Genomic DNA, 25,305 nt, shown 5'->3' on the forward strand with positions numbered 1-25,305 from the left:
TCGCACCTCTATAAACAAGATGCATAGAATCTTGAGAATTTACTGTTGCCATAACCCCTGAGTTAATGACCCCAAATACAAAGAAGAAATTCACCCCATTCCCCCTGTCATACACTTTGCAAGTTCTTATGAGTAAAGAGAATCTTAACATAAATAATGCATGCTCAATAACATAGTACACCAAACTGCATTTTAAATATTCATGCAATTCTCTTAAAAAATAAAACCACAAATTGCAATTCAAACTGAGGCTTCTGAAGACGAAGCGATACAATATGTCAGTGAGTCTAAACAGCTCTGAAATGAATTTATAGAAGAATCTTCCAAAGGTTTCTGCCCTTCTGGATCACTTCAGCACAGTTTACGTCAGTAGTACAGAGCACATGAGTTTCTGAAAACCCTAAATAATATGGTGTGTTTGGCACAGATATGGTAGATTTGTCTCCAAGAAATCTGTTGTGACTTTATAGAGGATATCTTTTCCTTCATTCTTCAAACATAGTGATTTAATTTACTGGACCAGTATAGATATAGCTTTGGGTATTGATTTAGAGCTCAGATGGATCTAAATCGTCTGGATAACCTGCTTTGGACCTTGTTTGCTCTGATTCCTGTTTTAAGAACAAGTATTTTCAAAATGTTTGGTTAAAAATGTATTTAGCAGGAAAATATGAATACAGGATCTTAATGAAGGGTATTCCTAAAAGCTTCCATTTACAAATGAAAAGCAAACTCCTTAAAAGTGGATTCAAAATTGATACATCTCAGTTGTTATTAGTAAATATATGTCCTTGAGAAACAGAATTTTATAACTGTTTACACAAAAAATCTAGAGATTTCTAAGAATTTATGAGCATAATTAAATGATCAAGAAATTTTCCTGAGCATGGTAAATTTTATCTCACCGTAGCTCAACAAAAGGTTTTGATATCAAGAAAATTGAATTTTGCCTAAGCCTTGAAATATATGAATAAAACAAAATTCACTGTGCTCTTAGATATTAAATGCCTCAAATATGATAGGTAAAACACATATTTGTATTCAATGTTGGAATTTTTCTTACATTAATTGAGTTCACACTGCTGCAAACCTTGGTAAATTTATATGTCTTATAAACTGAATGACTGTAAATCCAAGGGCGTTACACAAGTAATGGATAAAATAAAAATCCACCTACCAAAAATGCCCTTTTGGAACACAGAACTGGCCTATTTGGGTCTGCCTCAATGGGTTATACATGAGAAAGTATGACTAATAACATTACTGCTTTATAGAATGAGTTTGAGAACACCCAAAAAAGTTATTTGCCAACCTATACAGAACATGGAGTCACAGATCCTAAATGGGTAAATCAAAACTGGACCATCAGTTGGTATGAACAGAAAGAATCCCAAGTGATTTAGGACTTGCATAATTAAAAAAAATAAATATTCATGTAAAACTATCACATCAGTGAAAAATCAACTGAATTGAGTTATCCAAGAACTGTAGTTTACTTTTTATCTTAGTGCCAGGTTTGTTTGTTTTTTAAAGTAACTATTTAAAATATATATATGGGTGCTTTCAAACCTTGAAATTCAATACAATCCGATACATCCCTTACTTCACACGCAATGAAACGTACTGTGTCTAAGCAGTCTGATTTCTGACCATAATTTATGCTTTTGCATTTTAAGTTAACCTTGGTACTTACCAACTGGAAAATTATTTTATATTAATAAAATCATCATGCAGCAAGTGGTACTTTTGGTCAAAGGAAATGGACATAATTTATGGCTAAAACCTACTAAAATCATTAAGATCCCATAAGAGTTGGGAAAACGGCAAAACCTTAATTCTCAGCATAAAACAAGTTCAGACGTTGACTATAGGGACACTGAATGAATGATTGATGTCAGACAGCATATTGAGCATACTGATATGACATAGGGATTCTGTTTCCTCTGGGATAGCTTTCCATTTTGAACTTGAATTTTGAGGAAAGTTAAGACGCCAGTGAATTTTATACAGCTCCATTATGTTTCCTGATTATTTCGGCGTGAACAGATAAAGCCAAACATAAGCAAAAGGAGAGTATCGTGATGGAGAAATGCAGTAATGACAACATGTTTTTTCAGACACTGAATTCAAATTTCAGCCCTTGCTATTACGTGAGCTGGGGTGAATCACTTAATTCCTAAGTCACAGTTTCATCATCTGAAAAATATTTGTCTTATAAGGTTCGTAGATTAAATGAGATGATTGCATACGGAAAGCCCTCAACCCAGTGCTCGGCACTTACTCTGCAGTCCTAGCATGTATCACCAGGTAGGGCAATGGAGTTTTGCTTCTTTGTCTTCACCTCTATGTTGAGTGCTTGCTGAGGGCGGTCTTTTTCATCTCTATAGTCCTAGGACTTTATCAGCAGATTACTAAATCCAAAAATTGGCTAATGGGTGCTGAATGAACAGTGCACATTCAGAAAGTTGAAAGTACTTTCATAGACCACTTCTTTTATTTTTATTTTAAGCCTTTGAGGCAGAAAAGACAGAAAATAAACCAGTAGCCTCTTTTTTCTTCCACTAAAATAACCTAATACCCATCCATCAAACATTTCCTTCCTTAAGTTTTGTCTTTATGATAGTCAACCCTCTTACTTTCTCCAAGTGGGATGGGCAGTGATACACTCATCTACTCACAGCCAAAACAGAAAATAGCTAAGAAATTGAGTCGGAATTATTTCTTAAGATCCAAATGTTTAGCAACCAGTCTTGTTCCTCAAAATACATTTGTTAATTACCTACTATGTGCCAGACAGTGTGCCAGGTACTGTGGATTCAGTGATAAGTAAAGCAATCTCCACTCGCGGAATTTAAAATTTAAGGATGCACTAAGGTAGACTGTAGTCTGCCTAAGAGTCACTTGGGGTACTTGTCAAAAACGTAGATTCTTGGGTTCCCTCTCAGAACAATGGAACCAGAAATTAGCAAGCTTATCTCCTGAATCCCCACTCTCAGTGCCGTTGCCCACGCTGCAAGGCTTGTCCAAAATATCTTCCACTTTTATCACCCACCTACTCACCCTTCATTGTTCTACTCCAATGCTCCTGCCCCTAGGAACCTTTCCTAATTATCCCTGTCCCCCAGAGAATTAATTATAGAGTTAACTTCTTCTTTCTCTGACCCTTTGCTTACCTTGGAGCCGTTCTATCAATCACAAGCTTACCATGCTGCTATGTAATTTATTACTCTACACATCTGCTTCCCTTACTGATCTAGGGGCTCTGTCAACAAAAACTAAGCCCCATTCATCTCTGCTTCCTGGGACCTAGCACAGAGCCTGTATGCAGTGGATGGTCAGGAAACATTTACTGAATTATAAATGGAAAAACTGAAAAAGCTCCCTGACAGATAAACTTGGGAATGTCCTTAGTCAGAGATTGGCATGGGTAAAAACATTCATTGAAATTCATCCTACTGCCAGCTCAGGGACCCAGCACAGTCAAATTCCCCAAACTGCAAGATTGTTTCGACAAGACATAGAATTTTATTATTATTTTAAAATTTCCTACAAGATGTCTTCAGTTGTAATTTCTAAGTTTAGGACTTAGTATTCTAAACCAATGTGAAAATATATCTTTGCTTCACTCTCTAAATCTACCCAACAGATCAGTTTGGTCTGATTTAAATCTAATGACTTTTTAGAAAAGAAAACTAGAATCCAACTCATAACTTAAGGATTTTGTATATTTAGGATGTGAAATATTTGAAGTAAACGTTTTCTATTCACACTATATTCATTGAAAATGATAATTTAACTCTCTGAAATACTATGAGCGCAAGAAGCTATAAGAATTAAGGGAAATACATAAGCAGAGAAGATCAGTAAATAATATGAAGTGGCTTAATTATCAACTGGACTACCAACTGTGTCCTCTAAATCTTTCATTTTCTATTCTGTTACTATAAAAGTGTGTCAGACTCTATCTAAAATAAATATATCACATAATCTTAATTTGTTTGTAATTGTACCTAATAACCTCTTCAAAGGAGATCAGCATAAAATGTTTACCCCTTTTATAGTTATAGTAATTATTATTATTATTATTTTTTTTTTTTGCAGTACGCGGGCCTCTCACTGTTGTGTCCTCTCCCGTTGCGGAGCACAGGCTCTGGACGCGCAGGCTCAGCAGCCATGGCTCACGGGCGCAGCCGCCGCGGCATGTGGGATCTTCCCGGACCGGGGCACGAACCCGTGTCCCCTGCATCGGCAGGCGGACTCTCAACCACTGCGCCAACAGGGAAGCCCCCAAATTATGGTAATTATTAAATAATCACTGCATTTTTCATGCATGGTTTACAATGAACATTGCCTTATTCAGTATACTATGAGAAAACTGCGTGTCATTAAGTTTTATTTGGTGAACATTTATTTATATGACTTCTTCAAAAGTGACTTCTATATTCACTTGGTGAATGGTGCTCCCAATCTTCCAGGTGATCAAGCCAGAAAACAGGGAGTGAGCCTAGATTCTTCCCTCATCATCCACCCAATCCATCCATCCCACCAATCCACCTGTTAGTCAAAGCGAGGTCCCATAGATCGTACTCCATAAATATCTCGTGTAACTCCCGACTCTTTCCTATGCCCACTTCTGTTGCTCCAGTGCAGGTCTTGCTGCCTGCTTTTTCTCCTCCCTCCTCAGCTGGGGCCAGTGATCTTTCCAATTTCCCAGCTAAAAAGCCTTCAATTATTTTCAGTTGCCAAGGGCATAAAAACCTCAACTCTTCAGCAAGGTACACAGGGTCTTTTATGATCTGTCTCCTGGGCCATATTTATACTTGGCTCTAGCCCCTCAGACAATGCTCGCTGCACTCCCCGTACTTTCTTGAACTTGTCATGTGGTCTTGCTCCTCCTTAGACAATGCACGTGATCCCTGTTCCTAGAACCTTCTCACTTATTGGACTGACAAACTCTTATTTTATCCATTACATCCGAGCTTAAGCATAATTCCGCCACAGCAACCTTCTAATTGTAGTTTTTGTTTTTGTGTCTGTCTCCCTTCTAGATTAAACACCTCATGGTCATGAGTATTTCTTTTCATCTTTGTTGCCCTCATGTCAAGAGGAGTGCCTGGCCAGTAAATGCGGGTCGAATAAATGAAGAGTTGTCTACTTCACCTATGCCTGGTTGGTCATGCTCAGAGCTGTGCTAGAAACTACGAGAACATTAAAGCAAGTAATACGTGGGAATACAGGCAGAGTTACAAAGAGCTTAATTCACCCCACCTCTAGTCATCTCTCTCCTCCTCGCCTGTCCTCACCGATTCTGCTGTGGGAGCTTTGATGAAGACACTGTAGATCTAGAAGCTTCAGAAGGGAAGAAACTGTGATAATCTGGAATAACTTAAGAGGGTTTTCCCACAGAGGAACACTCAATCAGGCCCCGTCAGTATCTGGGTACCCCTGTGACCAAAAGATACACTGCTCAGCTGGCATGAAGATCTCACTCACCCATCTAGAATTCCTCTCACTTATGATGCTTTCGAGATTGACTGATACTCATTTTGCGCTAAGGAAGATTTGCTATGGCTGCTTTATCAGGTTAGTTTCCTTATCTAAAAAATAATAACCTCCCTTTTTTCTCTGCTATAAAGTTCAAATGTGATGAAGTGAAACTACTTTGAGGAGCATTAAAAATATCAAACACATTTAATTTATTATTTTTACTCCCAGCTTATGTGAGTTCATTTAATTTGTACTTTGGGGGACTTCCCTGGCAGTCCAGTGGTTAAGACTCTGCGCTTCCACTGCAGGGGTGTGGGTTTGATCCCTGGTCAGGGAATTAAGATCCCATATGCTGTGCAGTGCAGCCAAAAAAAAAAAGAGAAAAACAGAAAAACACTAATTTGTATTTTTTTCCTTACTCTAGTTTAACTGATTTGAAGAAACAGGATTTTTGATCAGGAGGGAAGGGATTCAGATGTTTTGATTATTGGTTCCCTGACCTGGCTGCTCATTAGAGGCTCCTGGGGACATACAGATGCCCATGCCCATTTCTGATCTGGGAAGTCAGGGGCTATAAAGGGAGAAGCCCAGGAATCTGCAGGTTGCTAAAAGCTCCTGGTGTACTCCAATAACCAACTAGGTGGAAAAATCTATGTTTCAGGATCACATCCTTTGAGAAGGCGCTCCTCAAAGTGGACACATGTATTGATATTAAGAACACAGGTATTTGGACCCCAGACAGACAAATAAGACCTGTGTGCTAAATGTGCCTCCCCGACTCTTCATGACTCTGCAGTCCTGGGAGCTTGAGTGGTAGCGATGTGGGCGTGAGGGGCACTTAGGAGTGGAAGAAAAGTGACAGTCTCATAAACTCCACAGTCCCAGTTCTCAGGACAGGAAACTCAGGCTTGTCCTAAGTATTCTAATTCAGCTATTTCAGACTATTTTATAGTCTCCCTCCTTAACCCTTCTTACAACCAGACACACAGCCTAGACAAGAAACTGGTAAACTTGCTGAGAGCCCATTTACTATTTACATAGCTCTGTTTTTAAGACAGAATATGTTCCAAGTTCCAAAAACCTTAGTCACAGTGACCTTTATAGAAACACAACTTATACTTAGATCAGAAACAGTCTCTGTTACCCTACAAAGACAAGTCCAGCAAGTTACAGGACACACATACTTGTAATAGCCTGTTCTTACTAGACAACTTAGGACAGAAATTTATTTTTCTTGAATTTTGTAGACAGAGGGCAGCATGCACAGTCCAACTGTACAAGCAAAAGCCTGTGTGTCAACTTTACAGAAAATGCTCTAAGACGTCTTTCTGTAATGGTCCTTTTCAACCTCTGAATATTGTTTATTTATAGTGGACTGGTACTTTTGCTCACCGTTAAAAAAAAAAATCACTACATGGCCCAGGGAAGTGTTCATTTCCTTGGTTCAGAAAATATGCATGTGATATCACCATGGCCTTGGAAAGGGAATACACCCAGATGTGATGACAAGCATCATGCCAGAAAACCCAGTAGTTAAAAATGATAACTAATCTTGTCGTGCTCTGTCATTATGCAAATCCAAGAAATGTATTGCCAAAGTGATTTACGTCAGTGCAGTTGAAAGACAATTAAAAACTGTAATCTTCAGCAGATCATTTTAAAATTGACTCTCTATGGCTGCCTCTGCCTTATAATGGTGATGCATATTGAATAGTAATTGTGTTGGTCTTTTCTTTAATTATAAATGGTATTGCACTTAAATCCAAAGTACCCAATTGACAAAATTAAATTAGCAGACTTTAAAAGGTATTGATTTTAAAATCAAATAAGATGTTCTAGAAGAAGTCTATTTCCCATTTTTGTTTTGGTTAATAGATATTCTTGGACTAGACAATAACAAATCTGTGGTTCTCTTGTGTAGGAGATGACAGGTAGGTGGTACCCTGTGTCCTGGGGAAGATGCGTTCCTGGAGATGGAATCACCACCCGAATCAGTGCTAATGGGGTCATTGCAACACGGTTTCCATGGAGATCTGCCTCTGACAACACACTTGGGTAACTGCTCTTCAATTTTCTTCAAATCCCCTGACTAGTTTCCAGCTACCATTCACACAGTGGTCAGTCCTCCCAGGCTGCAATGATGCCCTTCAATAATGCCAGTGGATTGCCACCACCCCCAATGTCCTGCTGATTCTGCGTTACCATGAGCTACCAACAGTGGAGAAGTAAGATGAGGGAGGTTCTTCCATGATGGTTGCCAAAGTTTTTCCAACTTGTTGAGCCTCAGAGCCTACTCTAATTCCCTCATTTTACAGCTAGAAAACAAAGAGCCAGTGTGGTTAATATTCCGGGAAAAAGTTGCTTAACAATTTGGAAAAGAATCTTAAAATAACAGGAATTAAAATTCAAAATTCACTTAAGCTCTTTTTCCAAAAGAGAGAATTTCAAGCTGTTTTCCTTGGAACACTGGGTATTTCCATGATTTTAAAAGTTTGAAAAACGGTAGGATAAGCAAAATGAAACAGATCTCCTTCCTGCAGAAATTCTCATTGATGTTCTTTGTGAACATATAGGAACAGTGATGGTACATACAAATGTTTCCGAAATATTTTTTTCCTCTTTTCTCATAGAGCACTCTTGAGATCTAGAAATTTGCAGAATAATTTTGGTAGACACTATTATAGAGGCATGGAGTGACTATATGATTTATTGCCCTATTAGGAAAATTTTGAGAGTGAAAGGAGATGCCATTAATATTTATGCTGGGAAAATAGTGTAAAGTGGGACTATCCTGAATGGGATGTCTGGTCCTAGAGGCATAAAACAAAACACAACAAAACATTCTGAGAGCTAAAGATAACAGAAAGGCAGTCATACTGTTTCCCATCTTGAAGGCTATAATTTATAGGAAAGACAAGTATTACTCTGTTTTGCTCCAGAAGACAATGATAATAATAACAACAATAATAATGGTAATGGTAATCATGACAACAGCAACAACAATAATAGGAGGAGGGGGAAATTAGATGGAAAAAGGTTTTTACACAATGTAAAAAGGAAATTTCTAGAAATCAGATCCGTCCAAAGAGGGAATAAATTCTGTTGGGAAGATGTACCTCCTGCTCCCCTCCCTAGAGGCATTCAAACAGGGGCTGGATGTTGATGAGCGACGGACGCTATTTGAGTATGGAGTATATGACTTCTAAGAACCAACTAATGTTTTATAATCCTATGATTTCACTAATGGAAACTTACTGCAAAGTCCTGAGACATCACCACAATTCAATCTAAGTAAACATGATTGTTTCAAGACAGGACTCAAAATGTCTCATAATCCAACTTTTTCCACTTAACCATTTGCCCAAAGGCATACAAAGAATACAGTACTGAACAAAAGAAACATCATCAAACTTGAGTAACTGAGTTTCACACAAGTTAAACCACACTGGACACTTTGCCATGAGGCCTTGGTCTTGAAGAAGCCACTGCATTTATGTAAAAATGAAGGCCCTGAAAATTCCCAGGGGCAGTGATGATAAAGAATTGGGAGGTGCAGACTTAGGTACAACTTACAGATGAACAAAATTGTGGAGCGGAAGGAAAGTTGCAGGTCATCCTAATTCAGTTTGCTTGTTTCCTCAAAAGGACACAAGCCTAGGGATATATAATGCATCTTACCCAATATCAAACAGTAAATTAGGAGCATAATTGAAATCGTAATCTAGGTATGGATCTGAGTAGGACATGTACAGAAAGTTAAAATTATTTTACCTATCTTCACATAAGAAAACAGCATATATTAACAAATTAAGATGAATTTTCAGGCACTGCAAGGTGCTGAATTCTCTCATTTTATGAAAACAGGTAGTGATTTATATGGTTTCTGGAACAAATTTCTAATCCTTCTAGTCCCTAGAAAAGGAAATTCAAAATAAAGGTAATACAGAAGTAATTAATCATTTCAACTTTAATACTCTTTACTAGTGATAAATAGTAATATAGGATCAAAAGCTCCCATTTTACAGGTGGGAAGGTAAATGATAGGACTAAGGTCAAACTGCTAAAATGGGAAGAACCAGAATTCTAACCCCAGTCATGACACCTGAAGACAAGTACAGTAGTATTTCCATTCTGTCTGCCTGTTCCCGTAATTTTTGTGTTTGCCAATGCTGGCTTTGATATTTCATTGTTTTGAAGTACTTCCATCAAATCAATAAAGAAAAACAAAACAGAAAACCCTACATTTTTAAGACCCCTTTGCCCTTAGGCCTTCATGGACCCTAAATCAAGTAAAAGGAGCCACAGGTTCCTGGGCAGCATATCTTTTGGAAAACAAATGAGCAAATGGAAGAACATAATCAACTGAATTTCTACACATGGGAATACTCCATCAAATAAGAGTTTCTCGTTTTCTTTTCGGTTTGAGAATGCAAAGAAGAGTTTTGCACACACACCCACTTCACCATGGAGTTTTGTGAGGCACTAGAAAGCCACACAATAGCAAGGGATCTATGGGCAAAACAACTGGAGATGCTTCATGCCGAGAAAAAGTAGGAGAAACAGAGAATTAGCAACTTTCTAGGATAGCTTCAGCACAAAGAATTAAGCACAGCTACCCATTTTAAGGGTCATTTTGCAAATACACACCTGATGAAGAAAAGAGTGGTTCAGCAAAATGAGCATTTCTTTCTTTTTTTTTTTGCGGTATGCGGGCCTCTCACTGTTGCGGCCTCTCCCTTTGCGGAGCACAGGCTCCGGACGCGCAGGCTCAGCGGCCATGGCTCAAGGGCCCAGCCGCTCTGCGGCATGTGGGATCCTCCCGGACTGGGGGCATGAACCCGTGTCCCCTGCATCGGCAGGCGGACTCTCAACCACTGCGCCACCAGGGAAGCCCTGAGCATTTCTTTTATTAGGTCAGTGGGTTATAGATTAAGCTGTGATGTGGCAGGGAGAAGATGGGTTAGGAAACAGAAACAAGATAAAGCAGGGAAATGGTGCTTTGTAGAAGTGATAGGGTAGGAGAGCATCAAGACCACATGTCATAACACCTTGACACTCCTCCAGTCCAAAATCAGAGTCTCAGAGTCGAATTAGTGCACAGTTACTTTTTTTTAAAAATACATTTATTTATTTATTTATTTACTTTTGGCTGCCTTGGGTCTTCGTTGCTGCGCACGGGCTTTCTCTAGTTGCAGCGAGCAGGGGCTACTCTTCGTTGCAGTGCGCAGGCTTCTCATTGCAGTGGCTTCTCTTTTTGCGGAGCATGGGCTCTAGGCGCATGGGCTTCAGTAGTTGTGGTGTGTGGGCTTAGTAGTTGTGGCTCGCAGGCTCTAGAGTGCAGGCTCAGTAGTTGTGGTGCACAGGCTTAGTTACTCTGCAGCATGTGGGCTCTTCCTGGACCTGCGCTCGAACCCATGTCCTGTGCATTGGCAGGCGGATTCTTAACCACTGTGCCACCAGGGAAGTCCCGTCGTGCACAGTTACTTTTAGGAGACTCTGGGAATTCACACTTGAGTAATGAGAGAAGATGCCTGTACAGAGCTCTGTTAGGCTGGAAACGAGCTTCTTTGGAAAGCTTGCTCTGGTTCTCCCACAGTGAGAAGTTTCTGGCACATCTGAACAGGATGCTGGCAGTCCTCTCTTTACACATAACAGCACTTTTTAGCAAATTGCCCCATGATGGTTTCAAGAAAGAGGAGCAGATGGGGTGCCACTAATACCCATGGAACAGGCCACTAGGGTGACCTTTTCTCAGCCGGAGCCTCGGCAGAAGGCTCACAGGTGCTGAGCTGCACTGAGCGTTATGCTGTGTGTTTCGGGCAACTGAGGGAGAGAGGAATTCACTGCATCCCAGCTCCTAATTTCTTCCTTGTCCTACAACACGCTTGTCACTTAAGCACAGAACATTTCAGTGAACAGTTAGCTGGCAGCCTTCAGCTGTTTACCTTAAAAACTGATCTCTTTATCACCCACTCAGGGGGGCTTTGGTCACCTGATGTCCAAAATGGACTCCGGGGACAATCGTAACAACAGGTACCTTCACTATCTGAGACTGGTGACCATGTGGTGTTCTGTACCCTAGAACTTCCCTTTAGAAGTTATTTCTTCTTTCAATGTCCATTTGTAATGGACAGATAAATAAAGCTACTGCCACCCTGGGTTTCCCACATCACCATTTACTGTGCCAAGAAAAATTCTGGGGAGTTCAGAGAACTTTGGCCTGCAGAAGTGGAAGGGACCTTGTCAAAGCAGAGTCCTGCCATGACCCTATGTCACCCACTGGGAGGATAGCAGGCACGTCCAGGCCCTGACTGCAAGACGCTCTTCCCCATACTGCCCACCTCTTTCTCTCTACTTTGTCACCAAAATGGAAGCTCACGAATTAAGGATTCCTTTCAGAACAAGAGAATCTTTTAAAAGTACATTTAAAAAAATAGAAGTAATACATGAATATTATATAATGTAAAGGCAAAGAAACTAATAAAAATTTTTAAAAACATCTTCTGGAGCTAATCTTGGTATTAACTTTGCAGTTTTTTTCTGTTATACACATACATTTTTTTTTTTACTATACACACACACATAAATATATATGTATTGCTTTTAAAAAATGAGTTTTTGCACTTAGTATATTATGAATATCTTTTAAAATCACTAAATTGTGTGTGTGTGCGCATATGTACGCATGTGAAAATTCACAGAATCAAGAAATGTTAGATTTGGAAAAGATGTAAGAGATCATCTATTTCGAACGGTGACTACACAACATTAAAAATACGTTTTACATTGCAACTCAGTACACACATTCATATTTGTTATACACACACACACACACCAGAAACAAAAGTTTTATGTAGTAACATTTACCCTTACTAAGCACCCTAATCATTTCTATTTTACTTTTATGATAATAAAAATGTATCACTGACAACACCAAATGCTGACGAGGATGTGGAGCAACAGGAACTCTCATTCATTGCTGGTGGGAATGCAAAATATTACAGCCACTTTGGGAGTCAGTTTGACGTTTTCTTACAAAACTAAACTCTCCCCATATGTTCCAGTAATGTAGCTGAATCCAGCAATCCTTGGTATTTACCGAAAGGAGTTGAAAACTTACGTCCACACAAAAATCTGCACGCAGATGTTATAGCAGCTTTATTCATAATTGCCAAAACTTGGAAGCAACTAAGATGTCCTCTGTAGGTAAATGGATAAATAAACTGTGGTCCATTCAAAGAGTGGAATTTTTTTTTTTTTTTTTTTTGCGGTTCGCGGGTCTCTCACCGTTGTGGCCTCTCCCGTTGCGGAGCACAGGCTCCGGACGCGCAGGCTCAGCGGCCATGGCTCACGGGCCCAGCCGCTCCGCGGCATGTGGGATCTTCCCGGACCGGGGCACGAACCCGTGTCCCCTGCATCGGCAGGCGGACTCTCAACCACTGCGCCACCAGGGAAGCCCAGAGAGTGGACTATTAATCATCACTAAAAAGAAAGGAGCTATCAAGCCATAAAGAGACATGGAGGAAACTTCAATGCATATTACTAAGTGAAAGAAAACAGTCTGAAAGGCTACATACTGTATGATTCCAACTCTAACATCCTAAAAAAACTATGCAGATTGTTAAAAGACAGTAAAAACTTGTTAGGGGTTGTGTGCAGGGGGGCTGAAAAGGCAGAGCACAGAGGATTTTTAGGGCAGTGAAAGTTCTCAGTGGGATATTATGATGATGGGTACATGCAATCACACATTTGTCCAAACCCATAAAATGTGCACAACCAAGAGTGAGCCTTAATGTAAACTATGGGCTCTGATTATGATGTGTCAGTGCGGGTTCCTCAGTTTTAACAAAGGCACCACTCCAGTGGGGGATGTTGACAATGGGGGAGGCTGTGCATGTGGTGGGGAGGGGAGTATATGAGAACTCTCTGTAACTTCCTCTTAATTTTGCCGTGAAAAGCCTTAAAAAATTCTAGCAGAGATCTTTTGCAGATTTATAACTCACTACTTGGTTGGGACTCACAGTTTGGAAAAAAAAAAAACCTTATCTAATTAAACCCCTTCTTCTAAGAAGAAAACTGAGGCTCAGAAATTAAGTGTTTTCCTAAGATCACACAGTGAATACACGGCACTGGCAAGGATCAGATCTTCTTGTTTCTGTCCCACGTCATCTCTGTATCTCCTGGACACTGTGAATCACTAACCACTGACAGACAGAGATGTATATGTGTGGGTGGTGTGTGTGTGTGGGTGGTGTGTGTGTGTGTGTGTGTGTGTTGGAGGTGATGACGGGGGAGCACACAGCACCCTGAAATATATAGAAAAACGCTCAACATTTTCCATAAGAAAAATTATTATAATAGCTAACATGATTTATGAGTAAATTTTCTCACACAGCTTTATAATTTTCTAAGGCAACAGGTCCAGTAAGTTTCTACAGCTGACTAAAAATGAAGCTATCACAGATACAAGTCAGTAGTTAGGTTAACTGTAAACCACCATGCTGTAGAAAATGTCAAGATTATCACTCTATGGGTTGGCAAAATATATTGACTTTACGAACTTCAGTCACTTTCTTTATTTGTAAAATGGAAATGACTGCCTTGCACACCTGAGAGAATGTAAGCCATAACTCCAACAACCTTCATTTCTTGTTTGCCTTGTTTGTAGCTCAGGCTGACTGAGCATCCAAGGTAACTGTGCTCCCTGTGGTAACCCCGTGACCCAGGCTGCTTCCATCTTGTGGTACCATCATCTCCACATGTGGCTTCCAGGTCAATACAGTAAGAGAAAAAGACAGCTAGAGGGTGGCATGCTGGCTCTTACCACTGGCCCAGCAGATCACAATAACACCTACTCACAGATCATTGTCTAGATCCAGTAAACAGTCCTACCCAACTACAAGGGAGCCAGAAAACATGGGGCCACAGAAGGACACACCCATAGCAGTAAAGGTCTCTCCTCTCCCAGCCAATGATACCAAAATTGTTAGAAACCAACTAACTACTCTGACCTACATTATAATTTTTAGAAACCAACTAACTATATTGAGTGATATTATAATTGTTAGAAACCAACTAAGTATATTGAGCTGTATTTGTGCATATTCCTCAGCCTAACTAGTATAAAACTGTAGTACCCGCCATATCATCATGATTAGTGTTTCTGTTTTTCAGACTGTGATCCGGGGGCATGAACAATAAATTTTTAAAAGCTTGAGCACCTATTTATAATTGGCCTGACCTCTAACAGCCAGTGAAGCAGGCTGTCATGGAGCTATAATATTTTATGTCCACAGAGGCCCCAAAGTATATTGCAATCATATACAGAAACTACACTCTGTTGAGCAAGGTATTTTTAGCACAGTTCTCAAAGCATCACTGAGCTGGAAGAATTTAAGGCAGTAAAGTTAGCCACTAGCTTCATTTTGTCCATTAAGTAAAATCAGCTGGATCCTAAAATGAAGTGACACCAGTTATCAGAAGCAAAAGCAAATTTCCTCAAGAGATCCAATGTGCCCTTCAGGATATTGGCTGATAATAGCCTTGGCCTTTAGAATTTGTTAAACATACACTATATGTAGTTTGGTTAGCTGACCAACCCATTTATATTTTAACCATTTATATTTTAATACTAAAAACTAAAATCTCTCTTTTTAAAGACAATAAAAATCAAGAATACTCTAAAATACAGCTCAAACCTCCCAAAGTACACTTATTCCTTTTTGGACTTTTCTCCATCTAGATCTTAAAGTCAGAATTAGATGATTCTGTGCTCATGTGTGGTATGTGTGTGTGTGTGTGTGTGTGTGTGCGCGCGCACGCACACACACGCACACGTGCATATGGTGGGTATCAAGAGAAAGCGTACGTTCACTCACAGTGGTATGGTAGAATAAAGTATTGTTTCAAATTTTCAGTTTTCTGTAATAGGATTGTAGATCTGCACCCTTCACCGTGTAACTGCAATGTACATCAGTGGAACAGGCGGGATAGACAGCCCTGCCTCACTGACTTTGTCCAGCTGAATCTGGCAGAAGTGATAGGATGACAGTTCAGAGGTGAGGCCTTAAGAGGCTCAGTCCTCTTGCTCTTCCCCCAGCAGCCAATGGACGAATATGACCCAGGTAGCTGCCAGTTGCAAAATGAGAGACACGTGGAGCAAATCTGACCGAATCTGCCTCAAAAGTAAAGCTTCCCCCCATCTCATAGACCCAGGAGGCAGAAAAATAAATGGAGATTGGATTGTTGTAAGCACTGAAACATCGGGGTTGTCTCTCATGCTGTGTTGGTGGAGAAAAACCTAACTGGTACAAATGAGGAAAACACAGAGACAGAATCTTTTTAAAGAACTTCCAAAACTCCTACAAATTCTCCACTCTTTAAACATAGAAGACTCTTGAAAGAAAGCAGAGAAAGAATAGAAATGCCAGGGAAATTAAGAATGGTTGTCTTGTGACGATCTATAAGGTAACATGTAGAAGCTGAAACAGACAAAATGGGTACAGATATATGCCTGTAAATTCTGAGGAACTGCTGATATACTCAAAGAAACCAGGGAAAATTCTGTATAAACAGAAGGGAAAGAAAAATGCTAATTTTTTAAACAGCGCTGTTCTTGATGATACGAAACCTTGACCTAAGTTAAATCCACAAAGAGGTTGACTAATACTCACAGATGCTAGGAATTTGTAGGAGAGACTAGGCACTTGAAAGATTAAAACACCACAACAGACACATTGCCAAGACAAAAGATCCAACTTGAGGGCTGACTTGTTACAAAAATTAAATGGAGGAAGAGAATTCAGATTTTAATACAGTTCACAGTCACAATTTATAAAAATTTTCTTACGTTACTGGTAGTTTTTAGGATGGTGTTTGGTTATGAGTGACAGATAATCTAAATTAATAGTGGCTTGAACACAGCAGGATTTCTTCTGTCTTGTAAGAAGCAGTTCAGAGGCAGTGAAGCGAGGCTGGAATGGCTCATCACAATGCCCCGGGCCCAGGGTCTTTCAATTTTGCCCCAGAATTCTCAGTGCGCAGATCCCCCTTTAAGCTCTAAGATGGCTTCCTACCCTCCAGCCATCACATCCGTATTCAGGAAGCAGAAGAGAGGAAGAGATAAAGAAGATAATACCCTTCCTTTGCAGGGCACTTCCGAGATGCGCCATGTTGCATTTTAGCTTATGTCAACCTAACCGGAGCTTAGATTCACAGGTAGCTTTAAAGAAATGCACCCAGGTTAAAAACAAACAAACAACAACAGGGAGCTCTGCTAGTAATGAAGAAGGAAAGAATGGATTTAGGGGACCAGTAGCCTCTGCTACAGTTTTTATTGTGTCGAGCATACAACATACAGGCAAGAAACATGCAGTCCTTCAACAGCCTGCCCTAAGTCACTAGGCAAACCGAGACCAGAAATTTACAGAAATGAATAAAACAACAGCATTTCATTTTGAGACCTAAACAAAACACTAACAACACTAACTAACTTAGAGAATCCCAACATACATAAAACTCAAGTGACATCTGTCAACTTTCCTCCCTCCCTTCCTTCCTTCCTTCCTTCCTCCCTCCCTTCTTTGGTGCTGATTAAAATCCAAAATCCAGTAATCTTTAACATTATCCAAAACATCTTACCAGTCAGATCAAAAAGGGTTGGTGGATTAACTGATTAAGAAAAAGCTTTCTTCATGAGGATTAAGTGTAAAACATGGTGACTATAGTTGATAACACTGAATTGTATAACTGAAATGTGCTGAGAGTAGAACTTAAATGTTTTCACCACACACACACACAAAGATGATGATGGACTTATTAATTAACTGGAAGGGAAGAATCTTTTTACAATGTATAAGTACAGCAAATTTCTTTGATGTACACTTTAAATATCTTACAATTTTACATGTCAATTATACCTCAATTAAGGTGGGAAAAAAAAGGAAAGAAGGGTTTCTTCAGACAAAACATGTTCATGTTGATCACTAGCATTAATGGCCTAAATTTGATGAAAAAGAGGCACATATTATTACCTTTTGCCTTCTGATATTGCTTATCCAGAAGGTTTTTGGTTAACATTAAGATAAACCATATTGACGTTAATCTTTTTCTGCATATAAATAAAATACTTATTTTGAATGTGCACGATTATTTATGTATAGTATATGGAGCTTTTCCAATAAATAGTCTATGGCTTCTCTGTAGTAACAATATAAAGTGAGCATGTAGTGAATACTTGCTATGTGCCAGGTACCATGCTCTGTGCCTGACATTACTTACTTCACTTCATTCCTTTTTCAAAAATAAACCTAGGGCTTCCCTGGTGGCGCAGTGGTTGAGAATCCGCCTGCCAATGCAGGGGACATGGGTTCGAGCCCTGGTCCGGGAAGATCCCACATGCCGCAGAGCAACTAAGCCCGTGTGCTACAACTACCGAAGTCCACGCGCCTAGAGCCTGTGCTCCACAACAAGAGAAGCCACTGCAGTGAGAAGCCCGCATACCGCAACTAAGACACAACACAGCCAAAAATAAATAAATTTATAAAAATAAATAAATAAATAAACCTAGAAGGAGAGACTACTGTATCTTCCAAATTACAGAATAGAAATTTGAAATGGGTAACTAGCTTATGGTCACAGGTTTACTCAATGATGAAGGTGAATCCAGGATACACATTTAAGTCTCTGATTATAAGACTCAAGCTTAACCACTGTTTTATTGCAGCACTTATCTTAAGGAAAATGGTACACAATTTAGAGATAACTAGATAATTGCATATATGCCTTTATTTTTATACTTCCTTTTTGTCTTATCATCTTATAGCTAAATGAATATTCAGAAAATTGTCTCTAATTCATCACAAAACCAGCTTCCAGGAGAGTAACTCATATATAGTAGCCACAGGTTAGTTGTGGAATGACTGAATTAAATGTGAAATTATTACACTTAACAGTAGTTCTATTTTTCATCTGCTTTCCAATACATATATACCATACTAGTGGTTTTTGTTTTACGGTAATAACACTTAAAAATCACAAACATTTCCCAAGATCATATCCAATTTCACCACTCTGAATTTCTATTATAAAATATCATCTATCATTAATGGCTAGTAGCCGTTTTAGAATACCGCAAAGAATTTCATAAGTAGCTGTAATTGCAAATGTCTTAATATTTGAACTATGTGTACATAGTTTGCCGTAACATTTTAGGAGAAGAAAGGATGATTGGAACATGCATTGTTTACTGCTTATGACTATATTTACAATTCCTGTTATTAAAGATCAGCAGCAATCTCCCGATATTACAACATTTATAATCATTTGTCCTAAAAAAGCTCATTACTTTCAAAAATACATGTAAATTACACATCATTTTGCCAAAAGTAGGTTATCTAAAGAAGACACAAATCGTTAACCTAAAATATGCTTGACCTTAACAATGAGGCTCAGACCCTAACTGGATGCTAGCCCAGGAATAAGATGCCAGAAGGACCATCAACAAAGAAGAGACATATGCAGTATTTCCCGTGCCCATTTCCCATGCCCAGAGCACAGCACTGAGCTGATATGCACAGAAAGTGGCTTCTTATTTCAAATTTGCAAAACACGTGTACATAACTTCTATTTCTCCATGTGTCTTTGGTTGCCTTACCTGTCATTGAAAATTTATGTCAAAATACAATATTCTGTACTCTTGGGAAGAAAAGGCATTACATAAGGGTGGAAAGCATGATTATTAATGTTAAAATTAAAGTCATTATATATATATTCTAATATAGATATTATTTTTTAAGATATCAGTTTTCTGTCTGTACTGTCGTGCTAATGCAATAAACCACACTAATTTGTTCTAGGAAAATAGAAAAATTGAAGTCGTTTTTATCCTTGGTTAAATAGCAAAAGGAGACTATAAGCCCACTCTTTTAGCTCTGGGGTCATAAAGAGCCCATGAGGTTTTCATTTTTTTTTTTTCCTCAGGGAGATCTCATTAGATATTTTCTCTGCTGGTGGATTTCATTATTTGAAGGAGAACCATTGGATTGCCAATGAAGAAAAGAACAGATTCAGCTAAAAGCAAGACAGAATGAAACAATATAAAAAGAAAAGAGGTCTTTGTTATAATTGCCATTAAAAAAGATTAAAAGTGAGAAACATTTTTGGACTATCATTAAGTTAGTATTGTACTGCACTGGACTCAGAAGAGACTTTAAACTATTCTTGTCATAAAGATGATCTTAGCCATGTGGAGTTTCACATGTCTTAAATTCAGTTTTAGAGATCATGGGAATGAAGGTGCTGTAACTGCATAAAATTACTTATGCACTATCTTGGATAGAAGATTCACTGTTAAGTAATACATTGTCCATTTAGACCTGTTTATGGTCATTTACAAAGTATCTGCTTTATTTAATCACTGGAATTCCAAATAAATAGGGTGGGAACACGTTACCTAAAAATTCATCTGCATGAACAAACATCGATAGTGCATTATTTTGTGCCAGATACTATGGTAGACAAGAAAATAATCAGGCCATAATAGAGAGATAAAAACACAAATGGACTATGGTGAGTTAACAATAGAGACAGGACTTGTATTAATGCATGAAATGTGTTGACTTCTAAGTTTTTAAACATCTGTGTACTGGACTTCAGTTTTATAAGAAACTTGCTTTAATTCAAAGGATTGCGAAATGTAATGTGGATGAGAATTAAACATTCTTTTTAACAGGTACTCAGAGTGTCATATCCAAATGGCCCACTATTAAATAATTTAAAACACGAAGGTAACATGAAAATTATACTTTAAAAATATTTGACTTGGGCTTCCCTGGTGGCGCAGTGGTTGGGGGTCCGCCTGCCGATGCGGGGGGCGCGGGGTCGTGCCCCGGTCCGGGAGGATCCCACGTGCTGCAGAGCGGCTGGGCCTGTGGGCCGTGGCCGCTGGGCCTGCGCGTCCGGAGCCTGTGCTCTACGGCAGGAGGGGCCGCGGCAGTGGGAGGCCCGCGTACCACCAAAAAAAAAAAAAAAATTGACGATTCTGAAGTCATTAAGGATTGTGTTGGGGCTAAATTTTATCATGATGGAGAGTAATTTTTCTATCAACAGAAAAGAATTATAGCTTTCTGATTATTTACATGCTGAATAAATAAGTATTTGCTGTGGAAAACAGCACAACATGAAGAGAGAGGAATCTGCTGTTTATATTTGTTTTCATACATTGCCAATTGTGGCAAAGACTGCTAACTGCCAAAGCAATATCAATTCTCTCTTACCTCCTTAATACAGAACACTGATTTTTTTGGAGAGATGGTAATACATTCAGCTGATAAACTATGTATTTTCCATGTGACTAAGTTCGGGCTAATAAGATAAGAGTGATAGTGTTTGGATGGGACTTCTGGTGAAAACTCCTTAAAAAAGAGGGCTGGCTTAGCTGGGATGTGACCCTTTCTCTTACTCTGAAACTTGGATGAGACGGATGAAGCTCTGGTAGCTGTTTTGGGGCCCCAGGCAAAAGTCACTTGGTAAAGATGTCCAAGCAGAAAAAATGGAAGTTGCCTGGATCCCACTGTGGGCTGTGGCATTTTCATATGTGAATTGCCAACGTCTAAAAAACTGTCAGCATGGGAGAATAAGAATCAATTAATTTTTTAAAGCCACTCTCTTTGGGTCTTTATAACTAGCAGCTGTACACAATTTCTAACTAACCTATCAGGTAAAATAGGAATAAAGTGGATACGACATCCCGGGGAAAGAAGAGAGCCCTCTTCAAATTGTAACCAAAATATCCTGCAGCGTTTTAACCTCGTGGAGCAATATATAAACATTTTATTCTAGGGGAAATCAAAGGAGAAAGGGTAGCTCCTCTTGTGATACTGCAGAGTTTAGTGTGTTGAAAGCCATGGCACTGTCACCACAGGGCATCGTTCTGAACACAGATGCTTCTTGCTATTTGCAAGGTTTTCTATTCAAGCTGCAACTCGGAGAGGCACAAAGGAAATGTGTGGCCCACACAGCAAAACAGCAAGAATCAAATTTGCCTGCTTTGTAAATCCTGAGATCTGAATGGTATATATGCGAGTCTCTCAGAGGTCTAGGATAATAAAATGCCTATTTTAATTACAGGATACTTAAACTGCTGTCATTAAGGTTATGTCAGCAATTACTTTTTTACAACCTTATTTTCCAGAGAATAATAAAAACGTGTTTGGGACTGATACCTTGGCCTGAAACGTGGCCATCTCCATGCCTTTTCTTGCTTTTGACAAATTAGGAGAGAGCCTGAGCTGTGTTTCCTTGAAACTGTGAAAGAGAAAATTCTAAACGAACAGACCTCCAAATTACTCTGCTTTTGATTGTCTGAAATTCAGGTCCGTGAGCTGTCAGGGGTGATCAGTGCTATCATGTTTCAGGATAACAATTGTGGTTGCTATGGTAACAAAGGCTCAAAATGATTAGTGTTTTGAAATTAAAATCACCTCTCTGAACTGTACTTTAAAGAGGGAAACCAGAGTCATGATATAGAAGTGTTAATTTTCTTGGTCCACAGGTCTATGATGGAATGATTTGTGAGGAACAAAATAAGCAAGAGATTTAAAGAAGGGATCAACTCAGATCAGTGTGAGAAGAAAATGACTTTACAAACGGAACTCTCCCTAGATGGGTAGGAATTAACACATAAGTTTTGTGAATGGTGAAAGAGAGTTACAAAAACGCAGCAAGGGGCTTCCCTGGTGGCGCAGTGGTTGGGAGTCCACCTGCCAATGCAGGGGATGCGGGTTCGTGCCCCGGTCCGGGAAGATCCCACATGCCGCGGAGCGGCTGGGTCCGTGAGCCATGGCTGCTGAGCCTGCGCGTCCGGAGCCTGTGCTCTGCAACAGGAGAGGCCACAACAGTGAGAGGCCCACGTACCGCAAAAGAAAAAAAAACAAAAAACAAAAAAATAAAAAACGCAGCAAAAAGGCAATATTAGGAGATTCTTTATTAGAAAGAAGCATCCCCAGAAGAACTGACGCTTAAAGAAGTGTGAAATCTCTTTATAAGATTGATAGTATGTTAAAGGCTGCATATTATGTCAAGCTTCAATAATAATAATAAGCTTAAGTATAATATAATAACTAAAATGTATTGAGCATTAACTATGGACAGGTCTTTTGATAGCATTTTTACATTATGAACTCATTTAACACTCAGGACAATCCTAGGAAGTAGGTACTTATTATTCCCATTTCACAGATATGGAAACTGGAGTGAGAAAATATGCAAATACTTGTCTTTGGAGCAACGATGGGCAAGAAGAGGTGGACCCACCTGCGTCCTTCCTGATTATATTTAAGAGAACATGATTTCCCCAGGTTGTGCACAAATCTACTGAATAGTAAGCTTTCTTCTACCAGATTTCCATGGTTTTATCAAAGAAGGATAAGCAGGTTTTAAGATACTCTACAGATATTAAAAGCCATATGTTTGTAATGTTGAAATGATAATAAGAATTTTCTGAGGCATAGAAAAAGGACTGGGAAGGAAGAAGAATTCTGGACTAAAGATAAGTTAAAGGAACAAAGTCACTTGAAGGGACTGTGGAGTCAACAATAAAAGCTCTCAGTAGCCCAGTGGCAGTGGTGACAGGGGACCCTGGCGGGATAACAAGCCCAGAGTCCGAATATAAATTTCTGACTTGCGCCATATTTCCTGGAGTCATTCTAAGACTCCTTTATGACAGAGGGGAAAATCTGATCAAACCTGGTAGGAAGATAAAAAGTTTAAGTGGCAGCAGGAGGGGAAGAAAACAAGTGAGGTGACAAGAGAGGAGAAAACCTGAGAACAAAGGTGGCAGGAAGAGGGAAAGTGAGGTGTCAGGGGAAAGAAACCATCAAGAAGGGGTTTGAGAAAATAGGCCACATAAGGAAAGCTCCAGGAAGACAGAGGCAATCGATCATACGTGGCGGGACTTCCAGAGAGACGAATCTTTTCATAATCCCATTTCTTATCAATTTCAGCATGAATCCATCCCCCAGAGAATACGCTTCGGCATTAAACAGTAACTCCAGGCTCTCCCCTTCACTCCCCTCTTGCCAGCAAGCAAACATGCCCCTTAGGATATGACACAGTTAAAGAAGAAGAGGACTCTTGAGACAGACCTGCGATGTGGCACCCAGGAAAAGGACAGAGAAGGTGAACTGTATTCTAAGTATCTGAACTGATATTTATCTGCTGCTAAAAATACCTGGGAAAAAAAGCTGCATGAAAAATTTAAGGAGATACCAGGAAAGAGTTTTGCTAGGTAGATGAATTGGTGTCGTAAAGATGCATCAGAGTTGGACGAGGTCCATTATGGCATTTTCTGGGAAAGAAGTCTTCAAATTGAATATATATCAGTGCTTGCTTTGGCTTTCCCTTGCTTCTCAAGTCTTCGTGATGCTGCGGTGAAACACTAACACGCTAACCTCCACAGAGCTTTGCAGACTGACTATTCATTAGGAATTTTCAGGTACAGCTGCAAAGCAGCAAGGAAGACTAAGGTCTGAAGAATTGGCCACAATCATGTGTACATCTCGGTGGGTTAAATTAAGCACAGAGCTAAACAAGGGTCAGTGTCCTTCCCTTTGGTACCAGAAGGTCCCTAAGTCATTACCCTAAGCTGTGCGAGATGCTTATCTGTCTAAGTTGCAGTCCACTGTGACTGACTGCCTCTTTCCTTTCTAGGTTCTTCAGATCGTCCCCTATTTCACCTCTAGTGATTTCCAGGATACTCTCTGTCTCTATTACACACTCTCACCTCATAAAATCACCTCATTACTCATTATCTCTCTAGCTTTTCCAGCATAACTTCTCTCTCTCTCTTCCTCTCCCTTCACCCTAGTATCCCTTTGAGATTATTTTTAAAAGCAAACAATATTGCCACATCTCTTTGCTCTGTCTTGGACCTATTTCTTTACTCTTTTGTCCCTCCTTTAATAAATATTTAATCATCACGCACCCTGTGCCAGGTGCCATGTTAGGCATTCTGGATACCACAGGGAACAAGGCAGACCAACTGTATGTTCTCATAAAATCTAAATTTTAGATTTTAAATTCTAATTTTAAAAATTTAATTTTAAATTCCAGTTGAGAAGGCAGACACCAAACGTGATTATTTGAGACATTTGTGATGATTTACTGCAAAGAAGATGGGCCAAGTGCAAAGAGAGCAGCTAACAACCAGCTCAAAGAAATCAAGGAACGTTTCACTTGGGAAGAAGGACAGGAGAAGGGAAGGGATGGGTGAGGGGAATCCACTTCTGGTGCCCAGGACCCCTTGGCTGGCGGGTCTCAAGGCAGCGAGAAGCACAGATGTTTGAAGACTGGAAAGAAATGCAGAGATGGACTGGAGGAGAGGGAGCAGAGCAGGAGAAGAGCTGGTGAGGCAGGCAGGGGATAGAGCACGAGAGCCTTGTAAGTTAAAGATTTGACATGCTTTATCCCAAGAGCAATGTGAAGCCATTGGAGGATTTTAAGCAGGAAGAAGAGGCACGGTCCACTGCATGTTTTGAGAGACAGCATTCTTGTGACATGGAGAACATGGATCAGGAGAAGCAAAAGGGGACACAAAGAGACTAAGTGAGCTAGGAGGCCACCCAGGCACTCCAGGGAAGAGACGATGCTGCCAGCAGTGAGAATGAACGGAAATGGGTGGGAGTAAGAAATCTGAATTACGGAGAATACAGGCAACTAATAAATGCCCTTGATGTTTCTCCTATTGCAATAACATGAAGGTGTTAAACTCTTGTCTGTATGGGAGTTTACCTTCCCACGTTGCCTCTCACTCCTGCTAGA

The 25,305-nt window shown here is 39.7% G+C and overlaps 1 protein-coding gene across 7 annotated transcripts in view; it reads right to left on the reverse strand.

Annotated features, from left to right (window-relative positions):
• The window catches only part of GRIP1 (glutamate receptor interacting protein 1), a gene marked incomplete at both ends in the record, with an annotated part of 692,303 nt that overhangs the window by 335,023 nt on the left and 331,975 nt on the right, over positions 1–25,305 (reverse strand). The window lies entirely within an intron of this gene.

Source organism: Leucopleurus acutus, assembly GCF_964270905.1.
Source record: "Leucopleurus acutus genome assembly, chromosome: 11".
NCBI classification, from domain to species: Eukaryota; Metazoa; Chordata; class Mammalia; order Artiodactyla; family Delphinidae; genus Leucopleurus; species Leucopleurus acutus.